This window comes from Jaculus jaculus, chromosome 3 (genome assembly GCF_020740685.1).
Source record: "Jaculus jaculus isolate mJacJac1 chromosome 3, mJacJac1.mat.Y.cur, whole genome shotgun sequence".
Lineage (NCBI taxonomy): Eukaryota > Metazoa > Chordata > Mammalia > Rodentia > Dipodidae > Jaculus > Jaculus jaculus.
In genome coordinates this window covers 170,545,068-170,558,327 of record NC_059104.1, presented here as the reverse complement: position 1 = coordinate 170,558,327, position 13,260 = coordinate 170,545,068, and positions in this window count along the sequence as shown.

The window sequence follows — 13,260 nt, the reverse complement described above, 5'->3', positions numbered from 1 at the left end:
TTTTAAAAAAAAAATTATTATTTATTTATTTGACAAAGAGAGAAAGAGAGAGGGAGCGAGCACGAGAGAGAATGGGTGCGCCAGGGCTTCCAGCCACTGCAAACAAACTCCAGGCGCCTGCGTCCCCTTGTGCGTCGTGTGCATGGAGGCCAGAGGAGAAGGCCAGATGTCCTCTCTGTCGCTCATCTACATTGTCCTTGAGAACCAGGAGCTGCTGTTTTTATCTAGCCTGGCTGATCAGTGAGGCCCAGTGATTCACCCATTTCGGGTCCCCATAGGTCTGGGGTTATAGGCATGCGCGGCCATGCCCAGTTGTTTACGTGGATAGTGGGGAGTCAAACTCAGGGTGAAGGAAGCCCTCTCAAATAAGCACTCTTACCCTCTAAGCCATCTCTCCAGACCCTGGCCTAAAATCTTCGTGTTGAAGAGTCCTGCCCTTTCTCCAGGGAAAGAGTCATCATTGGAGATCCCTTACTCCATGTTATGAAAAGGGATCGCTGTCCTTCTCTCCATCCTCCATTCCCCAGGGACAGACTTCCTCCCTCCTGGGTCATTTTCTGCATGGAAGAAAGTCTTCCCTCAGTGCGGCACTTGTAAGTGGCCACGTCCCTCCCCCAGTGACAACACTGACCAGCAGCTAAAGTTTCCATGCAGGGACAAACCGAGGTGTGGAGGGGGTAGAGTCCCAGCGCTGCTGAAAGTCCTGGTTCCATCTGTTTCAGAGGGCAGGGGAGACGTGGCATGAGCAGAGGGTGGACATTACTGCCTCGCCAACACCAGGTGGACGTCAGCAGCAGGAGAGTGTGCCAAACACTGACAAGGGAAAACTGGCTATAACACCCATAAGCCCACCCCCAACAATACACCAACTCTAGGAGGCCCCAATTCCCAAATTCCCCAGTCCCCACTAGCGGAGGGACCTAGCATTCAGAACACATCAGTTTATGGGGGATGCCTGACTCAAACCACCAGTGGTTATTTGGACAGTAGAAGCCCAAAGATTCCCAGATGTCAACATCTCAACCCCATTCTACCAGAAACCTGTGGCCTTCGCCTCTCCCAGCATTCTGAGCATGATCTCCCAAGCTCTCCATGTCGCCCCCCACACTGGCCTTTCTCTTTCTTGCCACTGAAATGTGTCTTTGGTCCCCTGGAGCAGTGTCCTGAGCATCATCTTCCTTCAATTCTAAGCAGAAGCCAGGTTTGATTGGCGTCCCAGTCTAGACCTCATCACCTGTGCAGCTCAACTCTCCAGCGAAAAGCGAGGAGCTGGTCTGGTTTTGCTCTGGACCAGAGCTCTTCTCACCCGCACTTACCTGCCAACTCCGTATACAGCCTCGAATCCCTGTTCTCTCTTGCTGTGACTGCCCGGGCCAAGGGTGCCTAGAGCAAGGACGTTTAAAGAACTTTCTCTCAACCTCAGCCTTTCATTCACTGTTCTGTCATAAGGATCACCCTTGTCAACCATTCTCCTCTACCCATCAGTAACTAAGGCCACCCAGCTACCCTGTCATTACCATTTAAAAAATATTTTATTTATTTATTTGACAGAGAGAGAGAGGGGGAGAGAGAGAGAGGGAGGGAGGAGAGGGAAAGAGGCAGACAGAAAGACAGAGAGAACGGGTGCACCAGGGACTTTTCAGCCACTGGAAATGAACTACAGACACTGGCTTTATGTGGGTATAGGGAATCAAACCCAGGTCCTTAGGCATTGTAGACAAATGTCTTAACCGCTGAGCCATCTCTCCAGCCTTCATTACTTTTTTTTTTTTTTTTTTTTTTGAGGTAGGGTTTTGCTGTAGCCCAGGCTGACCTGGAATTCATTATGTAGTTTCAGGGTGGGCTTGAATTCATGACAATCCTCCTATCACTGCCTCACGAGAACTGAGATTAAAACCTGGTTTGCCTGGCGTGGTGGTGCACACCTTTAATCCCAGCACTCAGGAGGCAGAAGTAGGAGAACCATGGTGCTACATAATGAATGCCAGGTCAGCCTGGGCTAGGATAAAACCCTACCTTGAAAAACCAAAAAATAAAAAAAAAAAAAAATATATATATATATATATATATATATATATATATATATATATATATATATATATATATATGAACTGGCTTTATTTTGTTTAATTGTGGTTTTTTGAGGTAGGGTCTCACTCTAGCTCAGGCTAACCTGTAATTCACTATGTAGTCTCAGGTTGGCCTTGAACTTATGGAGATCCTCCTACCTCTGCCTCCTGAGTGCTGGGATTAAGGATGTGTGCCATTACACCTGGCTATTTATTTATTTATTAGAGAGAGAAAGGGGGGGGGATCATGAAGAATGGGCTCACCAGAGCCTTTAACCACCACAAATGAACTTTAGACATAGGTGCCCCCTTGTGCATCTGGCTGACAAAGGTTCTGGGGATTAGAACCTGGGTCCTTAAGCTTCTCAGGCAAGTGCCTTAACTGCTGAGTCATCTCTCCAGCCTGGAACTGGCTTTCTTGATGTTGAGAGTAGGATGCAGTGAGAATGCCTCCCTTGGAATTTGGAAATGGACCACTCTTGTCATGCAGTCATTAAGCTGCTGGGAAAATTGCTGTGTGTTGCCAATTTGAACTTGACATCAACCTTCTCCCCCGCTGCCTGATGACTGCAACTTCAGAGGATTAAGGGGGAAAATCATGAAATATTGGAGTGCAATGTGTATATCTGCCCACCTCGAGAGAGGGCTTGGTGTGAAGGACAAGCAAGCTGGCATTGGGGAAGCTGAGGCAGAAGGACCCTGAGTTGAAGGTCCCCTTGGGGTACATGGCAAGACAGAGTGAGGAGGAAGAGTAGTAAGGCAATGTGTGGAAGAGTGAGGAGGAAGAGGAAGAAGAGGAGGAAGAGGAGAGAAGAGTAGTAAGGCAATGTGTGACTGTCTGTGGGTGGCAATCTGAGGTTGCTGCAGGAAGAAAACCATGAGTCATGTGTTTTTTTAAATATCATTTATTTATTTATTTGCAAGTAGGGAGAGACAGAGACAGAGAGACAGAAAGAGAATGGATACACCAGAGTCTCCAGCTGCTGCAAATGAACTCCAGATGCACATGCCACTTTGTGCATTTGGCTTTATGTGGGTACTAGGAAATTGAACTCAAGTCATTAGGTTTGGTGGGCAAGCACCTTAACCACTGAGCCATCTCTCCAGCCCCTCTTTTATTTTCATCATCATCACCATCATCATTATAATGATTTTGGTTTTATGAGGTAGGGACTCACTGAGCCCAGGCTGACCTGGAATTCACTATGTAGTCACAGGGGTGGCCTTGAACTCATGGGGATCCTCCTATCTCTGCCTCCCAAGTGCTGGGATTAAAGGTGTGTGTCACCATGCCCGGCTTTTTTCATTATTTTAAATGCTTTATTTATTTATTAGGGACAGACAAAGAGAGGGAGAGAGAGAGAAAGAGAATGGGTGTGCCAGGACCTCTAGCCACTACAAACAAACTCCAGATACATGCGCCACCATGTGCATGTGAAATTTGGAAAATTGAACCTGTGTCCTTAGGCTTCGCAGGCAAGCGCCTTCACTGCTAAGCCATCTCTCCGCCCCAGAACCCCCTTTAAAAAATATTATTTATTTATTTATTTGTAAGCAGAGAGACAGAAAGAGTAATGTGTTTTGCAGGGTGGCCATAGTAAAATTCCCTGCCCCAGCCAGGCATGTATAGGAGCACAGGCTAGAGTAAGGAATGGGGGGCTGGAGAGATGGCTTAGCAGTTAAGGCGCTTGCCTGTGAAGCCTAAGGACCCAGGTTCGACTCTCCATATCCCACATAAGCCAGGTGCACAAAGGTGAGGCAAGTACAAAGTGGCACATGCCCACGACGTGGCGCAAGTGTCTGGCATACAATTGCAGTGGCCAAGGTCCTGGTGTGCCAGTTTTCTCTCTCTTTCTCTGTTTCTCTCTCTAAAATAAAATTTAAAGATTAAAAAGAAAAAGGATGGGGACTAAGGACTCAGGAGCCTTTGGGAGTCTCTCCAGGAGCAAAGAGGCCGCAATAGGGGCCCTCTCAGCTTGTTCTTGGAAGCATGACAGTTGCAGTGGTGGCTGCGTCAGCTATGCTAAGGATGGCGGTGGCAGTACTGTCCTTGTGGAGGCAATGATATGGCATTGTTCTAGTTTCATGTGTATTTTTGTATTTGGTTCTTCGGTCCTTAAATATACATACATACATACAGATATATATATTTTTGAGGTAGGGTCTCACTCTAATCCAGGCTGACCTAGAATTCACTATGTAGTCTCAGGGAGGCTTTTTAAAACATTTTTTTTGTTTATTATTTTTATTTATTTATTTATTTGAGAGTGACAGAGAGAGAGAGAGAGAGAGAAAGAGGCAGATAGAGAAAGAGAGAATGGGCGCGCCAGGGCCTCCAACCACTGCAGACGAATTCCAGATGTGTGCGCCCCCTTGTGCATCTGGCTAACGTGGGTCCTGGGGAATTGAGCCTTGAACTGGGGTCCTTAGGCTTCACAGGCAAGCGCTTAACCGCTAAGCCATCTCTCTAGCCCTCAGGGTGGCTTTGAACTCACGGCAGTCCTCCTATCTCTGCCTCCCAAGGACTGAGATTAAAGGTGTGCATCACTACACCTGGCTTCATATATATATGTATATATATGTATGTATATGTGTGTGTGTGTGTGTGTGTATATATATGTATGTATATATATGTTTTGCTTATTTATTTGAAAGGGGGAGAGAGAGAGAAAATAGGTATGCTTCTAGCCACTGTAAACAAACTCCAGATACATGTGTCACTTTGTGCATCTGGCTTTACGAGGGTACTGGGGAATTGAACCTAGGCTGTCAGGCTTTGTGAGCAAGCGCCTTAACAGCCCACATTTACTCTCAGTTTCTGTGGGTCAGGAGTCCGGTCCAGTTTTCCTGCATTTTCTGTTTCGGTGTGTCCCAAGTTTGCAGTCAAGGCGTTGTACACATCTGCTATTGCCACGGAAGGATGTGGTCCAGGTTCACTCTGCATGCCTACTGACAGCAGCCAGAGCCCGGGGCATTGCTGGACTGGAAGAGCTCACTTCCTCATGGGTACAGGCCAAAGGTCAGTCTTGACTCCATGCCCTGTGGTCCCCTCCATCACAAGCACATGACAGCTAGAACATGCTAGAAGACAGCACCTGCATTCAGAAGGGTCGTTCCATCTCTTTTTCTGTAACTGGTACTTAGAAACAAATTACTTGGTTATACCCACTTTCAAGGAGAGGAGGTCTTCCAGGAGGTGAGCGCCTGGAGGCAGAGATCCTCAGGAGCTGTCACGCAGCAGTGGGCAGCCCACTGCACCCCAGACCCAGCCGCCCCCTGGAAAGGGAAACGCAGCGCTCTTGCCCATTGTGATGCTAAAGCCTCAGCCCCAGCTCTGGCTTTGGAGCTTTCCAGCCCCTAAACCAGAATCAGACCCCAACACGCCTCAGGGCCAAGTAGGGAGGTCTAATTTCTAGGAAGGTCTTCCCACTAAAAGATCCAAGAAGTCCCATTGTTGATGTCGTTGTTGTTATTATTATTATTTTCCGAGGTCGGGTCTCTCTGTAGCCCAGGCTGACTTGACACTCAGCTCTGTAGTCTCAGGCTGGCCTTGAGCTCAAGGCAATCCTACCTCTGCCTCCCCAGTGCTGGGATTAAAGGCATGTGCCACCATGCCTGGCTGGTAAGTGCGGGGGTTTTTTAACATAAGGCTTTAGTCTATGCAAGTATTTTTTTTCCTATTTCTAGATTGTTGAGTGTTTTTTATTAATCATGAAAACGCATTGCATTTTGTCAGCGCTTTTTCGACAAGACAGTAGACACTCATGTGGTGTTTCCGCCTTTTTCTGTTGATGTGATATACTGATAGATTTTTCATGATGAACTATCCTTGCATCCCAGCGATAAATCCTATTTAGTGACAGTCCATAATCTAGGCTGTTCTATTTGTTGACATATATCTGTCATAGCATTCTTTTGTAGTCCCTCCTCCCCCACTATAGACTGAGAAAGAATTCCCACTTTCATTTCTGCTTTTGGTAGCTTGAGGCTTCCTCTAGCTAAAGGTATGTCAATTTTGTTGATCTTTTCCAAGAGCCAATTTTTGTTTCTTTGATGTTTGTCTTAATATTTTCATGTCACTTATTTCTGTTCTAAACTTTATCATTTCCTTCCTTTTGCTAAGTTGGGGTTTAGTTTCCTTTTCTATTTCCTTAAATTGCAAGCTACTTTTTTTTTTTTGGTGTGTATATGTATGTATGTATATGTATCTGCATGTTTGGATGTGAGAGAGAGAGAGAGAAAGAGAGAGAGAGAGCCAGATGTTGACATCAGCTGTCTTCTCAGTCACTGGGTAATTTTTGTTTGTTTGTTTTTGTGCTTCGAGATAGAGTCTCCCTCTCTCTCAGGCTGACCTGGAATTCACTATGTAGTCTCAGGGTGGCTTGAACTCACAGTGATCCTCCTACCTCTTCCTCCCGAGTGCTGGGATTAAAGATGTACACCATGACATCCTGCTGACTATGTAATTTTTTGGAGACAGGGCTTCCCACTTAATATAGAATTCACCAAGTTGGCTAGACTATCTAGCTTACAAACTGTAAGGATCCTCCTGTCTCTGCCTCCCGGAGGTGGGATTACAGATGTGTCCCACCACACCTGGCACTTTGATGTGGGTGTAGACATCCAAACCCAGGTCTTCATGCTTGCACAGTGTGGTTGTTTGAGTGTAAAATGCCCCCTGTAGCCTCAAGGTTTGTGATTAAAACTTCATCCCAGGCTAATGAAGCCTTTGGGAGGTGGAGCCCTGCTGCAGGAGGTGTGTGGCTGGGGCTCGACCTGACCTTGGGTTGATTATTACAGGCCAGTGGATATTCAGAGCTGGCTCCCTCACACCACTGTCTCCCCGCTGCTGCTCTGTGAGATGTGAGCTGGGTTGTCTGGCTAAATGTATATACTATGCTCACTGAACTGCCCAGTAAGCCCTTCTCTTAATGTTCGTACCCATATATTAATGCTACTTTTGGTTAGAGAAGCTTCTCTTCTCAGACAGCAGTGACCTTGGGATGACTCAGAAGGCACCACGGTGCTGAGAAGTGACAGAGGAGTGCTCATCACTGAAATATGTCTATCACACCTTCCAAGTCTCAGGGTCCCTTGTTGAAGAGGTGGCGGAAAGAATGTGAGAGCCAAAGGAAGGGTAGGACTCCTTACAACGTGCTCCCCCAGACACAAGGCCTGGATATCCATGACCTCACCGTGCCTGACACTACCTACACAAGACCATCATAAGAGGAGGAAAAGATCATGACATCAAAATAAAAGAGAGACTGATTGAGAGGGGGAGGGGATATGATGGAGAATGGAGTTTCAAAAGGCAAAGTGCGGGGGGAGGGAGGGAATTACCGTGGGATATTGTTTACAATTATGGAAGTTGTCAATAAAAAAATTGTTAAAAAAAAAAAGATGTGAGCTGGTTGCCATGCTTTCTCTACCACCGTGAAACTTCACACTGTAAGCCTAAAAACCCTATCCTCCAAGAAACTGATTTTGGTTGTGTGTATATTTTTTTAAATTTTTTTCTTTTTAATTTTTATTAGCATTTTCCATGAGGTTGTGTATGTTTTTAAACAAAAATATTATTTATTTTTTTATTTGAGAGAGAGAAAAGGGCAGAGAAGGGAGAGAGAAAATGGGTGCACCAGGGCCTCCAGCCACTGCAAACCAACTCCAGGTGCATGTGCCCCCTTGTGCATATGGCTTATGTGGGTCCTGGAGAACTGAACCCAGATCCTTTGGCTTTGCAGGCAAGTGCCTTAACCTCTAAGCCGTCTCTCCAGCCCATTTGTTGTATATTTTGTCTCAGCATGAGGAGGTGCCTGCTGTGCATGGCAAGCACTTTACTCATGGGGCCCCATCATCTCCCCAGTCCTCCCCCATCTTTTCTTTTTTTCAGATAAGATCCTGCTACATAGCCCAGACTGGTCTTGAACTTATAATGCTTTTGCCACAGCTTTCCAATGCTGGGATTACAAGTATGTAGATTTAAGCTACCACACTCAAGCTCTTTTTTTTTTTTTAATTAATATTTGTTTATTTTTGAAGTACAGTTTCCATCTAGCCCAGACTGACCTAAATTCTGTAGCTCTGGCTTTTCTCAAATTCAGAGCAATCTTCTTACCTCCGCCTCTCAGTTGTGAGGATCAAAGGCATGTGCCATCACGCCCAATTTCCTATTTTTTTTTTTTTAAATTAAAGATTTCTTGAGAGAGAATTAGAGTGCCAGGGCTTCAACCACTGTAATTGAATTCCAGATGCTGTGCCACCTAGTGGGAATGTGTGACCTTGTGCTTGCCTCACCTTTGTGCATCTGGCAGAGCATGGGTCCTTAGTCTTTGCAGGCAAGTGCCTTAACTGCTAAACCATCTTTCCAGCCTGCTATTTGTTTTCAAGCTCATTGAAAAAATTTCTTTTTTCTTTTTTTTTTTTTGAGGTAGGGTCTCACTCTAGCCCAGGCTGACCTGGAATTCACGATGGAGCTTCAGGGTGGCCTCGAACTCACGGCAATCCTCCTACCTCTGCCTCCCGAGTGCTGGGATTAAAGGCGTGCACCACCTTGCCTGGCTTCTTTTTATTTTATTAACAACTTCCATGATAGTAAACAATATTCCACAGTAATTCCCCCCCCCAACTTTCCCCTTTGAAACTCCACTCTCTATCATATCCCCTCCTCCTCTCAATCAGTCTCTCTTTTATTTTGATGTCATCATCTTTTCTTATTATGATGGTCTTGTGTAGGTAGTGTCAGGCACTGTGAGGTCATGCATATCCAGGCCATTTTGTGTCTGGAGGAGCATGTTGTAAGGAGTCCTACCCTTCCTTTGGCTCTTACATTCTTTCTGCCACCTCTTCCGCAATGGACCCTGAGCCTTGGAAGGTGTGATAGAGATATTTAAGAGACATACTTACTGGGCATTTTGGTGAGCACAGTATATACATTTAGCCAGACAGCAGCAGATGTTACACCCCTAGGGCTCATGACTACCCCTGTTGTAGATTTTCAGTATCAGGGATGGATTTCCTCCCATGGAGTGGGCTTTCAGTCCAATTAGAGGGCAGGTGGTTTCCCCCAAAACAGACATGCCACTATTGCACCCATTGGCTCATTTGGCCTGGCTGGCCAAATTTAAAGCTTGCAGTGTCCACTGTTGAGTATCTTCACTGGTGATTTTTCTCTCTCCCATTGAACTGCATGCAGAGTGGCTTTTTCCAGCTTTCTGTCAGCTGGTCTACATGGAGGAGGTTTTCAGCTCAGCTCCAGCAGGATTTCTCAGTGGTCTTGAAGCCCAAGTATGTGGAGTCTTCAGTAATAGGGTCTTATTATCTATTCCTGGTGGGAAACCAAGGGTCTTGACAATGGCCTATAATGTTTTGGGGGTATCAGGGACCTCCCTGGCCAACAACTCACTGGAAGGTATCCCATCCCTGACACTGAAAATTTTCTAATAACAATCTATGGCTTCTGAGTGTTCCATTGTCCAAAAAAGTAGGTTTCCATGTAACTTATTTATATCCTCTTAGATTTTTTAAAGATTTTTATTTTTATTTATTTACTAGAGACAGAGAAAGGGAGAGAGAGAGAGAGAGAGAGAGAGAGCGAGCGAGTGAATGGGCACTCCAGTGAGATGATCATGTGGTTTTTGTCCTTCAGTCCATTTATATAATGTATTACATTTATTGATTTGCATATGTTGAACCATTCCTGCATCTCTGGGACAAAGCCTATTTGATTGGGGTGAATGATCTTTCTGATATATTCTTGTATTCTGTCTGCCAATATTTTGTTGAGAATTTTTGCATCTATCTTCATGAAGGAGATTGGTCTGTAATTTTCTTTTTTTGTTCTATCTTTGACAGGTTTTGGTATCAGGGTGATGCTGGCTTTGTTGAAGGAGTTTGGTAGGATTTCTTCTTTTTCTATTTTATGGGAACGTTTAAGAAGCATTGGTGTTAGTTCTTCCATGAAGAACTGGTAAAATTCAACAGTGAATCCATCTGGGCCTGGACTTATTTTAGTTGGGAGTTTTTTTTTGAGGTAGGTTCTCGCTCTAGCCCAGGCTGACCTAGAATTCACTATGTAGTCTCAGGGTGGCCTTGAACTCATGGTGATCCTTCCACTTCTGCCTCCCTAGTTTTAGGATTCAAGGCATGCACCACCATGCCCCGCTTATTTGGGAGATTTTTATTTGCTTTTTGTTTTTTCGAGATAGGGTCTCACTGTAGCCCAGGCTGACCTGGAACTCACTATGTAGTCTCATGGTAGCCTAGAACTCATGGCGATCCTCCTACATCTGCCTCCCAAATGCTGGGATTAAAGGCATGAGCCACCATGCCTGGCTTAATTTGGGAGATTTTTGATAACTGATTGGATCTCCATACTTGTTATAAATCTATTTAAGTGATTAATCTCATCTTGATTTAATTTAGGTAGGTCATATAAATCAAGGAAATCATCCATTTCTTTCAGAGTTTCATACTTAGTGGAGTATATGTTTTTATAGTATGTTCCTATGACTTTTTGAATTTCTTTGGTATCTGTTGTGATGGTGCCTTTTTCATCTCTAATTTTATTAATTTGTGTCTCTTCTCTCTTTCTTTCAGTCAGATTTGTAAGGGTTTAACAGTTTTGTTTATCCTTTCAAAGAACCAACTCTTTGTTTTGTTGACTCTTTGGATTTTTTTGTTTTTGTTTGTTTGTTTCTATTTCATTAATTTCTGCCCTTATCTTTTTTTTTAATTTTTAAATTTTTATTAACATTTTCCATGATTATAAAATATATCCCATGGTAATTCCCTCCCTCCCCACCCCCACACTTTCCCCTTTGAAATTCCATTCTCCATCATATTACCTCCCCATTACAATCATTGTATTTACATATATACAATATCAACCTATTAAGTACCCTCCTCCCTTCCTTTCTCTTCCCTTTATGTCTCCTTTTTAACTTACTGGCCTCTGCTACCAAGTATTTTCCTTCTCAGGCAGAAGCCCAATAATCTGTAGCTAGGATCCACATATTGCCCTGATCTTTATTATTTCTTCCTGTCTACTGATTTTTGGTTTACCTTGTTTTTCTTTTTCCAAGGCTTTAAGATAAACCATTAGGTCGTTTACTTGAGACTTTTTAAGTTTCTTAATATAGGCACTTAAAGCTATAAATTGACCTCTTAGGACTGCCTTCATTGTGTCCTAGAGGTTTTGGTATGTTATATTCTCATTATCATTTGACTCTATGAATTTTTTTGATTTCCTTCTTGATTTCTTCATTGACCCATTCATCATTTAGTAGTACATTGTTTAGTTTTCATGATTTTGTATATGCTCTATAGCTTTTCTTGCTATTGATTTGTAGTTTGATCCCATTGTGATCAGATAAAATGCAAAGAATTATTTTAATTCAATTATTTCACTGTGTTTGGTGTTGTAACCTCAGTTCTAATAGCATTTGTTTGATGAAGTTGGGAACCCCTGTGTTAGGTGCATATATGTTTAGGATTGTAATGCCCTCCTGTTGGAGTGTGCCTTTAATCAATATAAAGTGACCTTCCTTATCTTTCCTAACTAATGTTGGACTGAAGTCTATCTTGTCAGATATTAGGATAGCAACCCCTGCTTGTTTTCTAGGCCCATTTGCTTGAAACACCATTTTCCAAACTTTCACCCTATGATAGTGTCCATCCTTTGTAGAAAGGTGAGTTTCTTGGAGGCAACAAATTGAAGGATCCTGCTTTTTTTTTTTTTTATGTATGATATATATATATATTATAAATTTTTTTTTTAATTTTTATTAACATTTTCCATGATTATAAAATATATCCCATGGTAATTCCCTCCCTCCCCACCCCCACACTTTCCCGTTTGAAATTCCATTCTCAATCATATTACCTCCCCATTACAATCATTGTAATTACATATATACAATATCAACCTATTAAGTATCCTCCTCCCTTCCTTTCTCCACCCTTTATGTCTCCTTTTCAACTTACTGGCCTCTGCTACTAAGTATTTTCATTCTCACACAGAAGCCCAGTCATCTGTAGCTAGGATTCCCCATATGAGGGAGAACATGTGGCGCTTGGCTTTCTGGGCCTGGGTTACCTGACTTAGTATAATACTTTCCAGGTCCATCCATTTTTCTGCAAATTTCATAACTTCATTTTTCTTTACCGCTGAGTAGAACTCCATTGTATAAATGTACCACATCTTCATTATCCACTCATCTGTTGAGGGACATCTAGGCTGGTTCCATTTCCCAGCTATTATAAATTGAGCAGCAATAAACATGGTTGAGCATGTACTTCTAAGGAAATGAGATGAGTCCTTTGGATATATGCCTAGGAGTGCTATAGCTGGGTCATATGGTAGATCAATCTCTAGCTGCTTTAGGAACCTCCACACTGTTTTCCACAATGGCTGGACCAGATTGCATTCCCACCAGCAGTGCAGAAGGGTTCCTTTTTTTCCACATTCCCGCCAACATTTATGATCATTTGTTTTCATGATGGTGGCCAATCTGACAGGAGTGAGATGGAATCTCAATGTAGTTTTAATCTGCATTTCCCTGATGACTAGTGACGTAGAACATTTTTTTAGGTGCTTATATGCCATTCGTATTTCTTCCTTTGAGAACTCTCTATTTAGCTCCTTAGCCCATTTTTTGATTGGCCTGTTTGATTCCTTATTAGTTAACTTTTTGAGTTCTTTGTATATCCTAGATATTAATCCTTTATCAGATATATAGCTGGCGAAGATTTTTTCCCATTCTGTAGGTTGCCTCTTTGCTTTTTTCACTGTGTCCTTTGCGGTGCAAAATCTTTGTAATTTCATTAGGTCCCAGTGGTTAATCTGTGGTTTTATTGCCTGAGCAATTGGGGTTGTATTTAGAAAGTCTTTGCCAAGACCAATATGTTGGAGGGTTTCCCCTACTTTTTCCTCTAGCCGTTTCAAAGTTTCCGGTCTGATGTTAAGGTCTTTAATCCATTTGGACTTAATTCTTGTGCATGGCGAGAGAGAAGAATCTATTTTCATCCTTCTGCAGATATTTATCCAGTTTTCAAAACACCATTTGCTGAAGAGGCTGTCTCTTCTCCAATGAGTATTTTTGGCATTTTTATCGAATATCAGGTGGCTATAGCTACTTGGGCTTACATCTGGGTCCTCTATTCTGTTCCACTGATCTACATGTCTGTTTTT